The sequence below is a fragment of the Pongo abelii genome, chromosome 1, assembly GCF_028885655.2.
Source record: "Pongo abelii isolate AG06213 chromosome 1, NHGRI_mPonAbe1-v2.0_pri, whole genome shotgun sequence".
Lineage (NCBI taxonomy): Eukaryota > Metazoa > Chordata > Mammalia > Primates > Hominidae > Pongo > Pongo abelii.
In genome coordinates, this window is record NC_071985.2 from 132,962,833 (window position 1) to 132,985,340 (window position 22,508).

Sequence of the window (22,508 nt, forward strand, 5' to 3'; positions counted from 1 at the left end):
AGAAGAGTTGAATGAGGTTACTTCCATTATAAGAGCTCAACTGTCAATATGAATATGGTCCTTTGATTCTGAGATGGATCTGTAGAGTTTAACATTCTCTAGAACATAGATCTGATAGGTTTGAAATAAAACTTACTTTTCATTTCTGAGGAAGAGTATTTCAGTGGCTTCTGGTTTTTTCCTATAGTAGACTTACTCTTCGAGTCAGGGGCCCAGGAGGAGATTTCATGGAGATGAGGCCCTCGCCTCCCTCTGTACATTCAGAAACTGGAGAAACTACCCTGCATGATTGCTGCCCTATGGGGCTTGTTGATCAAAGCTTCAGTTATCACTTGATGCTCTAAAGTCTATTTGAGAATCAATGAATTGGTTTCATCTCAGAGTCAGGGTTAAATATGAAGTAAAGCCTTGGGGATTCCCCTGTATCTAGCACAGTTACCTGATAAAATCACTACAGCTTCCTTTCTGGAAGACTAGGAGAAAGGTGCACAGTATATATAGTATGCACTTGTGCTGTTAAAGGGACCTCTTAAATCTGGGTATGGGGGCTACAACTCTAGTAAAGTTGGGTCTCATTTACCAGTCCTAGTGTACATTTGATTACGAAGTTCATATGCAATTGGATTGTGCTGTTCACCAACTACTTCCCACTCTCAACCTGCAGGGCACTTCTTAAAGTAGGTTGCACTCTCAGGCTCTCTTGTGGTTGAGTGAGACCACATGTCCAGTTCTGGCCAATTACCTCAGGGCCAGGGCATTGAATTGCCAATTTGTGACTGTTTAGAATCCTCTTTCTCTCTGCCTTTGAGTCTGGCAATGTGCAGCATCATGACTGCTTCATTATCAGACTGTATCCTAGAATTAGGAGATGTATAACCTGCAGTAAACATACAGCATGAACAAGAAATACATTTTTTATTATTTTATGTTACAAATGAGAAAAGAAAAATAGCTCAGGGCAGTCTGAGCTTTGGGAGGTATGCAGGCCCAAAGAGACAAGAGCATGGGATTTTGGTCATTCTTGCTTTCCATCCTCCAACTCCCACACTACATCCATGCTTGGGGACAATTGTTTAAAGTAATTTTGTTCCTGACTAGCTGCCTCTCCCATGATCTTTGTGTTCCCAGAATTTATGATGCAAAACAACGACAACAACAACAACAACAATGTATAGCCTATCAGTAGCTTGGGTTATTTTAATGTAAATTCTTGGTAAACAAGTCAGGAGCTGCCTCTTCTTTTCCTTTAAAAATCCACTTGTAACTGCTGCTAATCAGAGTGTATATTCAGGGCAACTTGAATCTGTACTCCTAAGTTGCAATCCTCAAGCTTGGCCCAAATTCTACTTATATTAATTTTGCCTCCGCATCTTCCTTTGAGGTCACACTAAGATTTTGCCAATTTCCAAGCACTTGGGAGTTGAAAAAAAAATTTTGACAAAACCTAGCATATATTGATTAATACAAAAACTTATGGCCAGAGATGGGTGCATTTTAACAAAAGCATGACTTTTGTGACTTTGACTTAGGGGCCAAGTGATGGGGGCAAGCAAACTGATTTTAGCAGCTGGAAGAATGATAACCCATGGTGTCCTATGGAATATTTGATAAAACTGTGACCTGCAATTACTTAAAAGTTAAATAATGAACATAGTAAGTTTATAGCTCCAGTGCAAGAGACTAGAAAACAAAATGTTAATAGCATGTGTAGGTTAATGTTGGATGTATTTGAAAGACACTTCATGAAAGAGAAATACCCAAAAAATAATTTACTAATTTGTAAGCAGGAATGGAAAGGAATAAAGACAACATAGAAATTCAGGAACTGGCACAGTTGACAATGGCAAATACTTTTCTAATGGAAGCCTTTAATAATAATTTTAAAAAATCAAACCAAGCCTATCCCTGTCATACCTATCTTTAAAATCTCTAAATGGATTGAGGTATCACCCAGTAAGTCCTTTCAATTGGATGAAATGGCTTAATGAACAGGGAATAAAGATGTTGGTCTCTCACCAAGCTTGACAGGCTCAAGGTACCTAGAATTAAGTAGACAGATAAATGGAGATATGTCAAGGAAAGAACTGTGTTATGGCCATTGGCAAATGAAGCTGATTGGAATCTAAGAGATAAGAAAGCAGTAATGTTTATAAGATAATTGTATTGCCAAAGGAGCCAAGAGCCTAGACAAAACTTAACATGTCTCTTTGGTCTATAGCCCTCTATACACAGGAAGTGAGCTCAGGATACTGGTTAGCCTCCAAAGAGTGCATATTCTCCAATACCCTCTTCACATATAACTAAAAAATGTAATAAAGGAAGAACTGTCTCCCAGAAGGTCAAATCAAGGAACATAAAGAACAATGAATTGGGAACCCCCTTCTAGAGGGCAGAATTAGCATCTAATTCAAGAACTATTTAATATCACCTATACCCAGGATAGTAGGACTTCACAATGTGTTGCCACTGAGCAGTGTCAGCTCTGTTCATTGACTTTACTCTTATTTTTTCCCAATGACTCACCATGTCTCTTCCCTCTAATATACTTTCTGTGATCTAAGGATTTGCCTGTTCTAGGTATTTTATATGTGTTATCATACAATATTTGTTCTTTTTTATTTAACTTCTTTCATTTAGCACCATGTTTTCAAGGTTCATCCATATTGTAATCTGTATCAGAACTTATTCCTTCTTCTGGCTGAACAATACCCCATTTTATGGATATACCACATTTTATTTATCCCTTCATCCATCAGTAGACATTTGAGTTGTTTCTACCTTTTGGGTGTTATGAATAATGCTGCTATGAACATTTATGTACAAGTATCTTATTCGTTTAAGTCCTTGTGTTTTTTTGTTTTGTTTTGTTTTTTGTTTTTTTGAGACAGAGTGTCACTCTATTGCCCAGGCTGGAGTGTGGTGGCGTGATCTCGGCTCACTGCAACCTCTGCCTCCTGGGTTCAAGTGATTCTCCTGCCTCAGCCTTCCGAGTAGCCAGGACTACAGACACATGCCACTACACCTGGCTAATTTTTGTATTTTTAGTAGAGACTGGGTTTCACCATATTGGCCATGCTGGTCTTGAACTCCTGACCTCAAGTGATAACTCCCACCTTGGCCTCCCAAAGTGCTGGAATTACAGGAATGAGCCACCGTGCCCAGCCAAGTCCTTGTTTTCAATTCCTCCACGTATATACGTAGGAGAGGAATGCTGAGTTATATGGTAATATTATGTTAAAATTTTTTTTTTTAGAGGCAAGTTCTGGCTCTGTTGCCTAGGCTGGAGTACAGTGGCATGATCTCATAGCTCACTGCCACCTCAAACTCCTGGGCTCAAGTGATCTTACAGCTTCATCCTCTTAAGTAGCTAGACCTACAGGTATGCGCCACCATGCCTGGCTAATTTTTTTTTATTTTTAGTAGTGATAAGGTCTTCCAATATTGCCCGGGCTGGTCTCAAACTCCTGGCCTTTTTTTTTAAAAAAAATTAATATTTAAAAAATAGAGGCTAAGCAACATGGCTCATACCTGTAATCCTAGCACTTTGGGAGACCAAGGCGGGCAGGTCAGGAGTTCAAGACCAGCCTGGGCAACATAGTGAAACCCTGTCTCTACAAAAAAATACCAAAAAAAGTAGCCAGTAGTTCCAGCTACTTGGGAGGCTGAGGTGGGTGCATCACTTGAGCCCAGGAGGTGGAGGCTGCAGTGAGCCAAGATCATGCCACTGCACTCCAGCCTAGGTGACAAAGAGAGACTCTGCCTTAAAAAAAAATTAAATTTAATTTAAAAAATATAGAGAGATGGGGTCTCACTATGTTGCCCAGGTTGATCTTGAACCTTTGGACTCAAGTGATCCTCCTACCTCAGCCTCCCAAAGTGTTGGGATCACAGGTGTGAGCCACCACACCCAGCCTAATTCTTTTTTAAGATTTTTTTTCCTTGTTATCTTCTTCTTAAATTTTTTTGTTTTTTGAGACAGGGTCTTGCGCTGTTGCCCAGGCTGGAGTACAGTGGCAGAATCATGGCTCACTACATCCTTGACCTCCTGGAGTTAACTGATCTTCCCACCGCAGTCTTCAAAGTAGCTGGGACTACAGGCACTCACCAGCATGCCTAGCTAATTTTTGAATTTTTTGTAGAGACAGGGTTTCGCTGTGTTGCCCAGGTTGGTCTTGAACTCCAGGCCTCAAATGATCTGCCAGTCTTGGCCTAACAAAGTGCTGGGATTACAGGCATGAGCTGCCCCACCTGGGCTGTCTTCTTAATTATTTCCATTCGGTACATTTAATCTTTGAGGAACTGCCAAACTGTTTTTCAAAACAGCTGTACCATTTTGTTTTATTTATTTATTTTATAATAGAAATGGGATCTTGCAATGTTGGCCAGGCTGGTCTCAAACTATTGGGCTCAAGTGATCCTCCCACCTCAACCTCCCACAGCACTGGGATTACTTGTGTGAGCCACTGCACCTGGTCCCAAATTTTAGACAAAGCTTTACTCCTTTAATCAATTGCAAGTTAAAGAATCTCTGAAGACACCTATGACCTGTAAGCCCCCACTTCAAGATAGTCTGCCTTTTTTTTTTTATTATACTTTAAGTTTTAGGATACAGGTGCACAATGTGCAGGTTTGTTACATATATATACATGTGCCATGTTGGTGTGCTGCACCATTAACTCATCATTTAACATTAGGTATATCTCCTAATGCTATCCCTCCCCCTCCCCCCACCCCACAACAGGCCCCAGCGTGTGATGTTCCCCTTCCTGTGTCCATGTGTTCTCATTGTTCAATTCCCACTTATGAGTGAGAACATACGGTGTTTGTTTTTTTGTTCTTGCGATAGTTTGCTGAGAATGATGGTTTCCAGCTTCATCCATGTCCCTACAAAGGACATGAACTCATCATTTTTTATGGCTGCATAGTATTCCATGGTTTATACGTGCCACATTTTCTTAATCCAGTCTATCATTGTTGGACATTTGGGTTGGTTCCGAGTCTTTGCTATTGTGAATAGTGCCGCAATAAACATACGTGTGCATGTGTCTTTATAGCAGCATGATTTACAATCCTTTGGGTATAGATATTCTGCCTTTTTAGGCCAAAGCAATGTATAACTTCCATATATTGATTTATGACTTAGCCAGTAATTTCTACTTCCCTAAAATATATAACACAGGCCAGGTGAGGTGACTCATGCCCGTAATTCCAGAACTTTGGGAGGCTAAAGTGGGCAGATCACTTGAACACAGGAGTCAAGACCAGTGGGTAACATGATGAACCCTCATCTCTACAAAAAATACAAAAATTAACCAGGCATAGTAGTGCACAGCTATAGTCCCAGTTATTTGGGAGGCTGAGGTGGGAGGATCACTGGAGCCCAGGATGTAGAGGCTGCAGTAAACCAAATCATGCCACTGCACTCCAGCAGGGTGACAGAGTGAGACCCTGTCTCAAAAAAAAAAAAAAAAAAAAAAAAGATGGCATAAATATATTCCATGCTATTTCTCCCAAAGAATACAACAAAAATTCTGGGGAGAATACATGAAACAAATAACTGAGATTAGTAAAATAAATAATAAAGGTAATAAAGAAAATACTAGAAGATAAATTACTCGGAGAAAGACCAACAAAATGGTGAGTTTCACATATTTTTCTCTCTACTATCTCAAAGCAAGAAAAATTCTGGAACATTGCAAAAGGAACACCAAGAGTGTATCTCTATCTTTAAAAAGAAAACTGGAAAGAGGCCCCTCTGACAAATGAGGAACTATTCTGTTTCTGTTTTCTTTTATTGGCTCTGTAGGGCTCCAGTTCTAAAGCTGCATTCTCCCTGTGAGTGGTGACTCTATCAGCAGCTGAGCTTGCTGATTTGCCTTGGAGATTGTCTTAGTCCACTTTGGCTGCTATAACAAATTACCTTACACTGGGGCATTTATTTATTTTTATTTTATTTTTTTGAGACAGAGTTTTGCCCTTGTTGCCTAGGTTGGAGTGCAATGGCATGATCTCGGCTCAATGCAACGTCTGCCTCCCAGGTTCAAGCTATTCTCCTGCTTCAGCCTTCCCAGTAGCTGGGATTACAGGCGCACATCACCACACCCAGCTAATTTTTTGTATTTTTAGTAGAGATGGGGTTTCACCATGTTGACCAGGCTGGTCTTGAACTCCTGACCTCAGGTAATCCCCCCACCTCAGCCTCCCAAAGTGCTAGGATTACAGATGTAAGCCACTGCGCCAGACCAGACTGGGGAATTTATAAACAACAGAAACCTATAGCTCAGAGCTCTGGAGTCTAGGAAGTACAAGATCAAGGCACCAGCTGATTCAGTGTCTGGTGAGGGCCTGTTCCTCATAGGTGGTATCTTCCATGTCCTCACATGGGGGAAAGGGCAAAGGGACTCCCTCAAGCCTCTTCTAAAGGGCATTAATCCCGTTCATGAGGGCTGTACCTTCTAATCACTTCCTAAAGACCCTACCTCCTCATGGTAATTGGGGAATAAGTTCTAACTTACAAATTTTGAGGGGACACAAACATTCAGATCATAGCAGAGATGGATCCAGTTGTGGGAGGTGTCTGACAGCACAGGAAGACTGAAAACCAGGCATTTGGGCCAGAGAACCAGGAGAAGGAGCTCTGGGAGCCAGAGAATATTGTGGAGATTTTGGAGAAGAGGACTTCAAAGACGGTTGAAGTCTTAGGATCACTCCCAAGGTGTTTGTGGGAAAAACTTATCTGAAATAGAAGACTGTAAGGGAGGGAAAGACTTTCCCTTTACCCACCTAGGATCAATAGCTAGGTCTAGGATACAGACTGACAACAGGTAATTAATAGGAGAAAAGGTATGCTAATTTATTATGTGCATGGGAGCATCACAGGAAAAAAAGGCAAATACCCAAAAAGCAGTGAGATTTGGAAGCTTGTATATCATCATTATAAGGGAAAGGGCAGAAGAGATGTGGGCATTTTGGGGAGATTAAATGATTTTTAGTAAAGATGAATGGGCCGGGTGTGGCTCACGCCTATAATCGCAGCACTTTGGGAGGTCGAGGCGGGAGGGTCACAGGAGCTCATGAATTTGAGACCACCTTGGGCAACATGGCGAAACCCTGCCTCTACAAAAAATTCAAAAATTAGCCTGGTGTGGTGGCGAGCACCTGTAGTCCCAGATACTTGGGAGGCTGCGGTGGGAGGATGGCTTGAGTCCAGGAGGCAGAAGTTGCAGTGAGCCGAGATTGTGTCATTGCACTCCAGGCTGAGCAACGAGAGTGAAACCCTGTCTCAAAAAATAAAAATAAAAAATAAAGATGAATGAATGATGGGCCCTTGGAAGAACAGATGGGAGATATGATAGTTTCTGACAAAGTTTGTCTGGGGATAGTATCTAGCCTGCTTTCCTATGATGAGTTAATCTTTTCTGTTGATGAAACTCCTGGGAAAGGGATTGATGACAATTGAGTTCCTTTTGGAGTATCTGTCTTTAGGCAGATACAGGGAGTTCAGAGAAAGCTTCTCTCTGCATTTGTTGTTTTTTAAGTGTCTTCACCTCAAAATAATCAATATACCAAAGTGGCATATTTTGAGGTGGCATATCCTAAACTATTTCAAGACCAAGGGCTTTGAGCACTGGTGTGTGGTGTAGACCCCTACCCAGCTCCCATTTAGCCCCTGGGGGAAACATAGATAGAACAGATTGAAATATTCTGCAAAAGCTTGAAAACTGAAATTACATTCCATGGTCCATAGAAGGGAGGCTAGACTTTGGCCTGAATGTAACTGAGACAACTATCTGCTAAACCAAAACAAAGAAAAAATCCAGCATTCCTCAGAGGATTTTAACAAGACTTAGAGTCTCATAACACAATAATAAAAACATCCTGGATACAATACAAAATTGCTCAACATTGAAAAAAACAACAGAAACAAAAACAGGAAAATTGCAGCAACTCATGGTGGAAAAAACAGCAAATCCCAGCCCAAGATGACTCAGAATTATCAGACCTAGACTCAATCATAGCTTGAGAGCAGAGTGGAAAAAAGGAAAGGATCTATAAACTTGAAGAGCAATAGAAATTATCCAATCTGAACCACAAAAAATATTGAAAAAAAAAATTGAACAGCGCCTCAGGGAACTGTGGGGTGACATCAAATAGTATAACATTCATTTCATTGGGGCAGGAGAAGGAAAGGAGAATGAAATTAGTGCAGAAAAAAATATTAGAAGAACGAGGTTGGAGGATGCACACTACTCAATTTTAAGAATAATTATAGGCCGGGCGCGGTGGTTCACGCCTGTAATCCCAGCACTTTGGGAAGCCAAGGGGGGCGGATCACAAGGTCAGCAGTTTGAGACCAGCCTGGCCAATATGGTAAAATCCCGTCTCTACTAAAAATACAAAAATTAGCCGGGCATAGTGGCAGACGCCTGTAGTCCCAGCTACTGGGGAGGCCGAGGCAGAAGAATCCCTCGAGCCCGGGAGGCGGAGCTTGCAGTGAGCCGAGATTGTACCACAGCACTCCAGCCTGGGCGACAGAGTGAGACTCTGTCTCAAAAAAACAAAAACAAAACAAAAAAACATTAGAAGAACAAGGTTGGAGAACACACACTACTCAATTTTAAGAATCATTATAGGCTGGCTGAGGTGACTCACACCTGTAATTCCAGCACTTTGGGAGGCCGAGGCAGGTGGATCTTCTGAGGCCAGGAGAAAAAAACTCAATTTTAAAAACTGAGGCTGAGGGCTGTGACTTACACTTGTAATACCAGCACTTTGGGAGACTGAGGCAGGAGGATCACTTGAAGCCAGGAGTTCCAGGCCAGCCTCAGCCACATAGTGAGGTCTGTAGCTCTACATAAAATAAAAAAATTTGCTGGACATGGTGGTGTGCCATTGTGGCCTCAGTTACTTAGAAGACTGAGGTTGCAGGATCGCTTGAGCCCAGGAGGTAGAGGCTGCAGTGAGCCATCATTGTGTCACTGCACTCCAGCCTGGGCAACAGAGTGAGTCTCTGTCTCTAAATAAATAAATAAATAAATAAATAAATAAAAGGCAAAGGTTTTGAACAGATTCCTCCCCAAAGAAGATACAGATGACAAATAAACATGGGAAAAGATGGTCAACGTCATTAGTCATTAGGCAAATGCAAATTAAAAATCACAATAATATGCTCTTACATACTTATTAGAATGGCCAAACAAACAAAAAATTGACAATACCAAGTGCTGACAAGGATGCAAAGTAACTTAAGTTATCATATATTATTATACAATATCACACAGCTACTCTGGACATTTTTCAGTTTCTTATAAAGTTAAACATACACTTAAATGACCCAGCAATTTGGCTTATAGGTGTTTACTCAAGAGAACTGAAAACTTATGTTCACACAAATTCTGTGCATGAATGATTATAGCAACATTATTCATAACTGCTGAAACTTGGAAACAAGTGAAATGTTTTTGAATGGGTGAATGAATAAACAAACTGTGATACATCTGTACAATGGAATACTGTATGATTCTATCATACGACACCCAGGAAAAGGCAAAATTATTAGAGACCAAGGGCAGATCAGTGGCGGTGCACAGTGGCTCAGGCCTGTAATCCCAGCACTTTGGGAGGCTGAAGTGGGTGGATCACTTGAGGTCAGGAGTTTGAGACCAGCCTGGCCAACATGGTGAAACCCCATCCTACCAAAAATACAAAAATTACCCGGGCGTGGTGGTAAGCATCTGGAATCCCAGCTACTCTTGTGGCTGAGGCATCACTTGAACCTGGGAGGCTGAGGTTGCGGTGAGCCAAGATTGCGCCACCACACTTTGGCCTGGGCAACAGAGCCATGGAACAGCTCTCAGAAGAGAGGGGACACAGAGGCTGGTGGGTGGTCCCCCACCCCCACAGTCAGGTGTTTTTCTCTCTCAGTGTGGCTGGGTCCTGGGCTTTTTATGGGCTCAAAATGGGGAGTGCATGCTGATTGGTTTGTGAGTATGTAAAAAAAGGTTAAAACGAAGACTCCACTCAAAGGTGGGCATGACATTGGAGAAAACCAATTAGGAAAGGGTAGATAAATGTAAAATAGGTAAAGGGTGGGGCTCTATCAGAAGAAAGTACACCAAATAAGAAGACAGGTTCTCAGTTCAGTTGAGAGATTTGACTTGTAGCTTGGTTTTCAGGCTTTAAACTGTCCTTGGCTTGGAGGGGGTGTTTCACCGGGGACCCACCCCTATTTGTCTAGGCATTTGTCTGCGTCCTGCGACTCTCAGTATGATCAAATTAGATTATAAAATATCTTAAAAGGGTTCTATTCAGATTGGTTTAGAGATAAATAAGGCTTATATAATTCTTGAAATAGCCAGAAATTTAGGGGATTGACCTTCCAATAATTTCAATGTGCTGTTAAAATGTACTTTTATAGAGACTAATTTAAATGGTTTAAGAATTTAAGTTCACATTATTTATGTGAATATTTGGCAAGTGAGGCTAGTTTAATATTGTGGGTTTAATAAAAACAGTGTGTCTTCTGAGTTATCTATATTAAGTACAATACAGGCATACATTTTTATTCTAATTGGGTATGCTTTTCCTAAACCTATACAGGTTTACAGATCAAATAAGCTAGCACATTGTGCAGGATCTGGATTTTAAAAAGATAATAAAGAAAAAAATAAGCTAGCATAATCTACTAGATGTTTAAGATTATGAAAATTGTAAATTTGTGTTTAATCAAATTAAATCATTATTCTGGCAAACCTTATTTCAGCAGTAATTATATTTGGTAGCATGTCAGCTTGGAAATAGCTTCTAAGATCTTTTGGTAACTAAAAATCTTGAATTGATGCTAAATTGAATTAGTTAATGGATAGTCACAAAATATTAAGATCATTTCTTTCTTTTTCTTTCCTTTTTTTTTTTTTTTTCGAGATAGAATTCACACTTGTAGCCCAGGCTGGAGTGCAGTGGCACAATCTCGGCTCACTGCAACCTCTGTCCCCTGGGTTCAAGTGATTCTCCTACCTCAGCCTTCCCAATAGCTGGGACCACAGGTGCATGCCACCACACCTGGCTAATTTTTTGTATTTTTAGTAGAGACAGGGTTTCACCATGTTGGCCAGGATGGTCTTGAACTCTTGACCTCAGGTGATCCTCCTGCCTCAGCCTCCCAAAGTGCTGGGATTACAGGCGTGAGCCACCGAGCCTGGCCAAGATCATTTCTAAGATAAGCTACTGAAACATTAACTTCAAAGTATAACTTTAAGTTTATATATATATACATATATATATAAATTTCAACTGTTATTTTTGATTCAGGGTGTACACGTGCAGGTTTGTTAAATGGGTATATTGTGGGACACTGAGTTTGGGGTACAAATGATCCCATCACCCAGGTGGGAACTCATAGGTAGTTTTTCAGCCTTTTCCCTCCTCCCTCTCTCTCCCTTCTAGTAGTCCCAGTGTCTATTGTTCCCATCTTTTTTTTTTTTTTTTGAGACAGAGTCTCACTCTGTTGCCCAGGCTGTAGTGTAATGGCATAATCTTGGCTCACCACAACCTTTGCTTTCCGGTTTCAAGCAATTCTTCTGCCTCAGCCTCCCAAGTAGCTGGGACTAGAGGCACACGCCACCATGCCCAGCTGATTTTTGTATTTTTAGTAGAGATTGGGTTTCACTATGTTGGCCAGGCTGGTCTCGAACTCCTGACCTCATGATCCACACACCTCGGCCTCCCAAATTGCTGGGATTACAGGCGTGTGAGCCACTGCACCTGGCTTTTCCCGTCTTTATGTCCACAGCTACCAAATGCTTAGCTCTGAATTATAAATGAGAACGTGTGGTATTTGATTTCGTATTCCTGCAAAATTTGCTTAGGATAATGGCCTCCAGCTGCATCCATGTTCCTGCAAAGTACATGATTTTGTTCTTTTTTTATGGCTGTGTTTATATCTTTTTAACATTTTTTGCCTCATTTTGATATAATACTGAGAGGCTAGAGGCTATGTACTTGGATCTGTTAATAAATATACTCATTTTTGTGAGTTAGGGATGTGTATCACTATAAAGTTATAAGATGTATAATCATAAGCTTTGCTCGTCTGCTAAAAATGCTGATGTGTTACAAAAACAGCTGCAATTATTTACCTCCTAGTTTTCTGTGTAAAATATAAGTCCTGTGATTAGAAGTTATAATCAATATATGTGAATTAGACTCTACTAGGAGCAAATAGAGGCAGAGAAAAGCAACTTTCTATGCAAAGTATATGGGGATGGATTTTTGTTAAGGAAAAAAAGTAGTTTTGTAAGTAGTTTTGTGCTGAAGTAAAATGACTTTGTTTCAGAATGAGAAGGCGTAAAGTATAGGGAAAAATCTGAATGGATATAGAAAGTCATGGAAGATTCACAGAAAGGAAATTTTGTGGTGGTCAAAGCTGGCTATATTTGATGAATTTATTTATAAGATTATTAGAAAAAGGCTTAGTATAAAATATAATACTTACATAAAACTTGAATTTGGTTTTCTTTCTGTTAAAATTACAAAGTCGGTTGGGCATGGTGGCTCACGCCTGTAATCCTAGCTCTTTGGGAGGCCGAGGTGGGCAAATTCCCTGAGCTCAGGAGCTCGAGATCAGCCTGGGCAACACAGTGAAACCCTGTCTCTACTAAAATACAAAAAGTTAGCCGGGTGTGGTGGCATGCGCCTGTAGTCCCAGCTACTCAGGAGGCTGAGGCAGGAGAATTGCTTGAACCCGGGAGGTGGAGTTTTCAGTGAGCCAAGATCGTGCCACTGCACTCCCGCCTGGGCAACAGAGCAAGACTCCGTCTCCAAAAAAAAAAAAAAAAAAATGTATAAAGTCTTCTTAGATTACTTGGCTGTGTTAGTAAAATCTTTGTAAAACCAAACCAAACCTGGGTCCACTCACCTGGTACAGGAAAGCCAGTCTACACAAAGATTTGCAGTGAGAAAAAGGAGGATGTTTATTTGCAGGGCAAACCAAGCAAGGAGAATTGGGCAGCTGACACTTAAGACCCAACTTCTTTACTTGCCTAAACCCAAGGGTTTTTAAAGGAAGGGGTAAGTTTTAGAAAAGCAGAAGTTACAGGCAAAATTGTATACCAATATGTGGAGGTTATACACTGGTTTTGCCTTAAAAGGTAAAATATATTGAAGCATGGCTTTACAGGTCATAGGTGGTGATATGGTCTGGCACTGTGTCCCCACCCAAATCTCATCTTGAATTGTAATCCCTATGTGTTGGGGGAGGGACCTCGTGGAAGGTGATTAGATCATGCAGGTGGTCCCCCCATGCTGTTCTTGTGATAGTGAGTGAGTTTTCATGAGATCTGATTTTTTTTTTTCGGAGATGGTGTTTCACTCCTGTCACTCAGGTGCTGGAGTGCAATGGCGTGATCTCGGCTCACTGCAATCTCTGCCTCCCAGATTCAAGTGATTCTCCTGCCTCAGCCTCCCTTGTGGCTGGGATTACAGGTGCACAAAACCATGCCCAGCTAATATTTTTGTATTTTTAGTAGAGATGAGGTTTTGCCATGTTGGCCAGGCTGGTCTTGAACTGCTGACCTCAGGTGATCCACCCACCTCGGCCTCCCAAAGTGTTGGGATTACAGGCATGAGCGACCACGCGTGGCCAATCTGATGGTTTTATAAGGAACTTTTCCCCCTTTGCTCAGCACTTCTTTTTCCTGCCACCATGCGAAGAAGGATGTATTTGCATCCCCTTCCACCATAATTGTAAGTTTCCTGAGGCCTCCCCCGCCCTGAGGAACTGTGAATCAATTAAACCTATTTCCTTTATAAATTACCCAGTCTCGGGCAATTCTTTATAGCAGCGTGAGAAAGGACTAATACAGGTGGTTTCCAAGATTCTTTGATTTGCAATTGGTTAAGGAAGAAAAGCTTTGTCTAAAAACTTAGGGTCAGCAGAAAAGAATGTTAAGATCTAGCCTGTGGTTGTGACTCTCCAGAGCCCCTCAAGAAGAAATTTAGAACAAAGAACAGTGGTTAGAGTTCAGTCCTCAGCTCCCTCTTATCTGAGTTCTACATGTCAGCAGGATGGACTTTCTGTTTGGTGGGGGTCCAGGTTTCTGAAAAACAACTCAAGAACATATGTTAATATATTATCTTTAGTTTCCATAGGGAACCAAATACCTTGTGGCTCTAACTTCCTTGTCTATTGTTTAAAGCTATTACCTTCTTGCTTCTCAGGTTGCTCATTTACTTTTCAAGGCTAGCAGGGTGCCCAGAATTTCCCTTGAAGTAACTCAAGATTTTTTTATATTTCCATGCCTTGGGGAAGGGGGACAGCGGGCAGCCAGCCCCTAAAGGAGGTCCCTGCTCTGTCTCAGTTGTAAGAGATTTTTCTTAACTTCTGAGTTATCTATAGAACAAAGATTCTGTGTTTTATCAAAATAATCTCCTGTGCTTTATGTTGAGTTTATCATGTCCTTGATTATTTAAGAGAATTATTTATTTAAGAGAAAAGTCTGCCCACTTTTGAAAGAAGAACCAAGGTCCTTTTCAATTGTGCTATCATCTATGTATACTTTACATTTTTATTTTATTTTGTTTTATTTATTTTATTTTATTTTATTTTTGAGACGGAGTCTTGCTCTGTTGCCAGGCTGGAGTGCAGTGGTGCGATCTCAGCTCACTGCAACCTCTGCCTCCTGGGTTCAAGCGATTCTCATGCCTTAGCCTCCCAAGTAGCTGGGATTACAGGCGCACCCCACCACAACCAGCTAATTTTTTTTTTTTTTTGTATTTTTAGTAGAGATGGAGTTTCACCATGTTGGCCAGGATGGTCTCCATCTCCTGACCTCATGATCCACCTGCCTTGGACTCCCAAAGTGCTAGGATTACAAGTATGAGCCACTGCACCCGGCCTATTTTATTTTATTTTTTTAGAAACAGGGTCTCTCTGATGCCCAGGCTGGAGTGCAGTGATGCAATCATAGTTCACTGCAACCTCAGATTCCTGGGCTTTAAACCATCCTCCTGCCTCAGCCTCTCAAGTAGCTGGGACTACAGGTGTGCACAACCATGCCCATCTAACTTTTTAAAAAAATTGTAGAGACAGGGTCTTGCTATATTGCCCAGGCTAGTCTCAAACTCCTGGCCTCAAGTGATCCTTTTGCCTTGGCCTCCAAAAGTGTAGAGATTACAGGTGTGAGCCACTGTGCCCCACTTTTAAAATTCTTTAATGTAATTTTGCTGACACATGATTAAATAGGTAGCCAAGTGTTATTTCCCAGTAACCCATGATCCTATTTAATCAACTGTTCAAACCTCCTGACAACTTTTGATATTTTGCCTTCCCAATATAAAGTCCTAAATGATATCTTTTGCACCTAAAACCAGTTTTCCAGAAGGACTCTGAAAAATCACAAGGAATTTGTTTTTCATCTTATAAAAAGGGAGGCGCTAGAAATAATTAGGTTTATTTAATTTGTTACTATTGATGAGTTCCTTGAGAAAAGTTGTCAAATCAGAAGAGGTGATAAATTTGTATGAGTAAAATGCTATTAATATAAATACTTCAGAAATTGTGTGCTATATAAGAAGTTCATAGAGATTTGCCAATGTCCTCACCATCCATGTTATATTTCCATTTATCAGAGTCTTGGTGCTGTTTTGCCCAGATGTTAGACAAAAAGGTACAACAACACTGGTCATATTTTGAGTTATTTTTTAAAATGTTGTTAGTTGCAACTTTAATTTGAATCTAGCATCCTCTTGTCCAGAGGTTTTCAACTGGGGATTCATATCATTAACCTACAAAGATTTATCAAATTCAGATGTTTAGGATCTACTCGAGATTTTCTGAGTCTCTTTCCTTGATAAACTTGATATATTCTCGGTGTAGTCTATATGTTTAGTATATCCATGGTGTATTGTGTCTCAGGATTATTATATGTTATATTTGAATATTTTCTCCTCTGTGAAGATTACATTCACTTATTTTCAAAATGTAGATGTATTATCTACTCTTCTTTGAAAATAGGATTAATCATTATGTTTATAGATATTTTATCTAAAACTTTTTTGGGTTGACATTTCATTTTGCATGCCATGGAAACATTTTTTGCCAGTTGCATTATTCTTGTAATAAACTCTCATCAGATCTTTTACTTTGGAAAGTTATTAGTAATAACTATTACTAGCCATTTAAAGCCTTTTGTCATCAGCCGGGCCCAGTGGCTCACGCATGTAATCCCAGCACTTTTGGAGGCCAAGGTGGGTGGATCGCTTGAGCCCAGGAGTTCAAGACCAGCCTGGGAAATATGGTGAGACCTCATCTCTACAAAAAACAGAAAAAATTAGGTGGGCCTGGTGGCGTGCACCAGTAGTCCCAGCTACGCAGGAGGCTGAGTTAGGAGGATGACTTGAGCCTAGGAGGTGGAGGTTGCAGTGAGCTGAGACTGTGCCACTGCACTCTGGCCTGGGTGACAGAATGAGACCCTGTTGAAGAAAGGAAAGGAAAGGGGAGGGGAGGGGAGGGGTAGAGGAAAGGCCTTTTGTCATCTATAGACAGTTTTTTGTTTTACTCTGATGCTTCTGTGAAGCACTTGCAATAGCTGTGGCCAGAGTGAATCAACAAAGATGGACTCTTTCAGAGCCCTGTGAAAAAGGAGCCCTGTGTCCAGGTACTCTTGGGCACAGGCTCTTCTGATGGCATTACATAAACAATTCTGAATTTATACCAGTGGACTGAGTCAGAATTTCCAGAACTGTGGTTCAGAAGCAGATAGATTTCTGAGACTGCTAACTCAAGACTGAGTGGAACAAGAATTACTTACATAGGACTGGATAAGCTGATGGATAATTGTGGCTTTCATTTGGAATATTGTTGATGTTTAATGTTATATTTTCTGAACATAAGGAACTCATTTCTCTCTCCTCTTAAGCTGTCACTCATAATTGATTAAATTACGCTTTTGTAAATGGCAATGAAATATTTATATTTTTCTCTTTGCCTGATTTCTCCAGAATTGGAAACTGTCAGTGATTATTATTATTATTATTATTATTATTATTATTATTTTCTCTTTTGGAGACAGGGTCTCACTCTCTCACCCAGGCTAGAGTGTGGTGGCACCATCTCAGTTCACTGCAACCTTCACCTCCCAGGTTCAAGTGATTCTCGTGCCTCAACCTCCTGAGTAGCTGGGATTACAGGTATGCACCACCATGCCTGGCTAATTTTTTATTTTTAGTAGAGATGGGGCTTCGCCATGTTGGCCAGGCTGGTCTTGAACTCCTGGTCTCAAGTGATCTGCCCACCTTGGCCTCCCAAAGTGCTGGGATTACAGGTGTGAGCCACCACATCTGGCCTTACTATTTTTATTTTCATTGCAATATAGTTATTTTTACAATTTCAATGAGTCCGTCTTCCTTGTTAACAGGATTTAATTGCAAACATTGGTTATACAACAAATGTCTTCCTTGAAATGTTACATTTGAGAATGATTACTTAATCAGATATGATCTGACACTTTTAAGGAACTATGGTTAACTTTATGGAGGTAAAGCTTACAAAGCATACCTAGGAAAACTGGACTCTTATCTGGTTTACAGAATGAGTAAAGATTGTCATTTCCTGGCAGGACTGTGAATATTACGCTATTTTATGGACTTTGAGAAGTGAGGAATTCACCCAAATTTTTAGGTATTATAGGTGAAATTTGATGGTGAGTTCTTGGCTTGGCTTCCTAGCTCAAAAAGTTTTTAAAAGTTTAATGTGACATTTCTTACTAAATTTTCAGCAAAGCACATTTAAGAAGGACTCTGGTACATTACAATTTTTGTAGCACCTATGTAAATAATCAGGTCAAATCTAATGAGACCATCTTTATTTTGTGTTCAAGGATAATCTTCAAGATCATCTTTGATTAAAAGGGGAGTGACTGGAGAGATATTTTCTGTTTCAATGGAAAACTATAGCACTATACCCCCTCTTTCCGACTATAGTCCTGAGTTGCAACAGTGTTACCAGACTCTAGCCCTGTTCATTGCCTTTGAGTTAGTTGCACTCCTTGTAAATTGCAGGTAATTGATGGATATGCAAACTCTGTTTTCTCTGGTACAGATTTAAGTTACTTTCTTCCCCCATACTTTATATACTTTTTGTGGAAAAAACCAGTTTGGGTACATGCCTGTAATTTGGACTGGATCCTGTTACCTTGCACAAATTATCAACAATTACCCAATGCTCAATTCTTCCAGTGTTCTTCAATATCTGGCTACAACCCTCTAAACAAAATTTTCCAAATTTTCTCCCTTCTGTGTGACTCAGCATCACCAAGAACTAAAACTTGACCAGTTAAATCCTTCTCAGGTGCTGCGCTGGGTCTTTTTCTTTGGAATTTTAAGAAGTTCTGTGAGCTAAAGACCAATGACTTCCTATAAATCTTGAAGAACTCCAGGACTCATCACCATAGCAGACCATGTACAGATTTCTTTTCTTTTCTTTTTTTTTTGAGAAGGAGTTTCTCTCTTGTTGCCTAGGCTGGAGTGCAATGGCACGATCTCGGCTCACCGCAACCTCCGCCTCCCAGGTTCAAGTGATTCTCCTGCCTCAGCCTCCCGAGTAGTTGGGATTACAGGCATGCGCCTAATTTTGTATTTTTTAGTAGAGATGGGGTTGGTCAGGCTGGTCTTGAACTCCCGACCTCAGGTGATCCACTCACCTCTGCCTCCCAAAGTGCTGGGATTACAGGTGTGAGCCACTGCACCTGGCCAGTATGAATTTCTTTCTGGACAAGTGACTGTCAAGGCCAGTAAAGAAGTTTGACAAAACACTGGTTATGCATGCCTTTACATGAAAGGTAGCTAAGACTGTGGACACCACCAAGAGCATCAACATTTTAGCCTCAAGAAACTCAATGAGTTTTACCAACTTCTTGGAATCCACTGGATTGGTTACCCTCAGATTTAACTTCTGAAGCTATTACTTTAATACAGCTTTTCATATTAATATTTCTCTTTTTCATTTTAGGCATCCTTTTTAAGATGCTTGATGTCCAGGACTTTGAAACAGCTGATTTTTTTTTAACCACGTCTCAATAGGTAATTCAATTGATTTTTACAGGAACAGCGCCAGCGAGGGTTCTCAAGAGACTGTTTCTTAGCCCTTGCTTGGTCCCACCCAGGTTTATTCTCACCTGAGTTGTTCAGTGTTGAACAAAAGGCTGACCGTGTTAAACTTTACCTGAGTCGTGTGCTCTTGGAGAACAGCAAGTTAAGAAATCCCTCCAACCTTTGCGTTCCAGGAAAGGACTTTCTGCAAATAACCACCTTTCTTCACATGACTTAGATAGGACTCACTTTCCACTCTTTCTCATGACCCCCATAACAGTTGAGGATAACTCCACCATTTACCTGTGTCAGGGACAAACAGAGAACTTTCCCCTCTTGCATGAATTTGCTGACAAGGCCAAACACAGAATCTCAACTTCTTGTTCCTTGGCTCATGATTACTGAAATTAGAATCGTTTGTCCCCTGGAAAAACTAGCTAATACAGAGAAAAACACTTTCTGTTCAGCCAACCAACTGATACTACCCCTGCTTGCAAAAACACTCTACTGTAAATCACTTCACCTGAAATTTGATTACCATTCTCTCTGAAACTCTAAGGCAAAATCACCTGCTGAGATACTCTGATCTTTGGATTGGGGATGCTCTACCATTGCAATAGCCTGAGTAAAGTTAAAATTAATATCCTTACTTGTCCAATTTTTGTTTTTCACAATAGCAAAAGGGATTTTGCAGATCTGTTTAAGGTCCTTTTTGGTTGACTTTAAGATAGTGAAGAGAAATCAGTAACACTGATTCCATCTTTTATATCCAGGCATGGTGGTGTACACCTGTCATCCCAGCTACTTGGGAGGCTGAGGCCTTTTGAGCCCTTGGAATGTGAGATCCATTCCAAGGATCCCTTGAGCCCAGGAATGTGAGAACAGCCTGGGCAATATAGCATTACCTTGTCTCAAAAAACAATGAACAAACAAACAAACAAACAAACCCAACAAAATAATAGGAAAATGTCCTTGCTGGGCCTAATCTAATCAGGTGAGTCCTTTAAAAGCAGAGACTTTTCCCTGGCTAGTCAAAGAGGAGATAAGAGAGACGTGCTCTGGGTGGCCTGAAAGAAAGCAAACATCCATGTTGTAAATTGTGTATGGCAGATCATATAGCAAGAAACCGCAGAAGGCCTAGGAGCTGAGAGAGGCCCTTGCTTGATTGCCAGCCAGGGACTGGGGGCCTTAGCCCTTTAGCTGCTAGGAATTGAATTTTGCTAACAATCTGAATGGGTTTGGAAAATTTCCTCAAGTCCTATTTGAGAACTATAGCCTGACCAACACCCTGCTTTCATCCTGTGAGACTATGAGTGCATTTGTGGATGCGGAGGCTTAAAACAACACCCTTCATTAACTCATGCATTGTGCGTTCTCACTGCTCTGTACTTTATCTCCTTTCTCAGTGGTTATTACCTCTTTATGGTATGATCTGTTACGGAGCAAATGGGCTCACTGCTTGATGCTCACAGAAGCTGATAACTATGGCACCAGCTGTTGAGAAAAGAAAGGCTTTATTATAGAACTGGCAGCAAAAAGGCAGGCTCAAATCTGTCCCCCACTTTGGAGTCTGGGGCAAGTTTTATGAGATCAGAGGGCAAGAGACAGGATTTGGGAATGTTGGCTTGGCAGGATTCGACTGGGGAGCTTCAGATTTGACCATTTACAGTAAAGCATGTTGAGGCAGATTTTAGCCCTAGGTCTTCCAGGTCAGGAGACCCCTCACTTCTGAAAATCCTTCGGATTGCAGGCATGTTTTGAGGGGAGGAATAGTTGGTTCCAGGTGTTGTTAGAGGTCAAAGCTTTTTCTGTTGTGTATGCCTGTTGGGGTGATCAGACCCAACACTAGGTCGTGGGGGTGATGAAGTCTGGCGGAGTCAAAGGAATGAGAAAAAGACAGTTTGAGAGAGGAAGTGGGTCCAGGGGATCATCGCGAGTGTGGAGGCTGCGAAGGCCCCTAGCTCTGGAAGCCTAGACTATTTATTGGTGATCAAACAAAGAAACAGGTGGTGAGAATGTGGGAGTCAAAAGGGAGTGTTGCATTAAAGCACATGATTTACAGCTGTGACGGTTTAGCATCTGCTCTGCTACTTGAGATAATAGAGAGCAGGTTCTTTTAAATCAAGATACAATTGATCCTGGGAGAGCAAGGAGCAAGGAGCCAGCAAGTCTAGACACATTCCAGAGTCACAAGCCCGGGGTTCTATCCAAGCCAAAAGGGGTTTTATGCCCTGGGCTTAGATTATGGTGCATCAGGGTAGCCTTCCACCCTTTAGCACAGAGCTTGTTGTTGCAAAGGCCACAAGGGGTTTTAGATCCTGGACCCTGGACATATTCCAAGACTCTTTTACATTATGTCAGACATGCAAGCCCTGCCTCAGCTTCTGCCAACACTCAGCTTTTCTCCCAACATATGCCTGGGCTGCATGACTTGCAATTTTTGGTTTTGTTATACCTAAAAGGCAACTTGACATTTGTTATCAGTTTGGCTGGTCCTGTGGTTATTATGCTACACCCTTCTACATCCTCATCCACAGGAATCTTACTCCATTGGTTGTTCATATTATTTATTCTTCCTCCTACCTCAGCCTCCCAAAGTGTTGGGATTACAGTGTGAGCCACTGAGCCTGGCCTGAGCTTATGTTTTCTATAGTAAATATTTAAAATTATAAAAATCATAAATTGAATCTAAGCACAAAAAGTACAAATAAAAATGTAGTACCTATTACTTCATGTATATCAAACATAGCATTAAAACAAAACCCCTTGTATTAACTTTTAGGTTTTTGCTTTTTTTTTTTTTTTTTTGAGACAGGGTTTCCCTCTGTCACCCATGCTGGAGTGCAGTGGTTCAATCTTGGCTTGCTGCAGGAGGAAAAGGCTGGGATTACAGGCATGCACCACCATGCCCGGCTAATTTTTGTATTTTTAGTAGAGATGGGGTTTCACCATGTTGGCCAGGCTTGTCTCTAACTCCTGACCTTGGGTGATCCGCCCCCCGGGCCTCACAAAGTGCTGGGATTAGAGGCGTGAGCCACCTCGCCCAGCCATTATCAAAGTAATTTTCTACGTTTCATGTTGTCTTTATCAAATCGTTGATTACTTAAGGAAACTGAGCATTCTCTATTAGGAGAGGTAAGGTTTTTCCTACAGCTACAGTTTTCTGTATTTTGCCTTTGAAGTCTTTCAGTTGCTACTTTGATTAAATGATAACTAAGTATTTTTTCACAGTGACCTGTGATTCTATTTTAAACAAGTCTTTAACCTTTTTGACATTTTTTACAACTTCCCAAAATCAAAATCTAAATTTTGACCTCAAACTAATTAATAACTGGGATTTTCAGGGCCCCGGGAAAATCTCAGAAAAATTTGTTCTTTTTTAAAAAAATCTTTTTTTCTTTATTATTATTATTTTTAAAATT

General features: G+C 40.9%; 1 long non-coding RNA gene across 1 annotated transcript in view; it reads left to right on the forward strand.

The window, feature by feature from the left end:
* Positions 1-17,880: 17,880 nt before the first annotated feature.
* The window catches only part of LOC129049936 (uncharacterized), a 29,280-nt gene continuing 24,652 nt past the window's right edge, over positions 17,881-22,508 (forward strand). The window contains exons 1-2 of the long non-coding RNA XR_008513349.2: positions 17,881-18,057; positions 19,007-19,077. This is a non-coding gene — a long non-coding RNA (uncharacterized LOC129049936). The remainder of the gene's footprint in view (positions 18,058-19,006; positions 19,078-22,508) is intronic.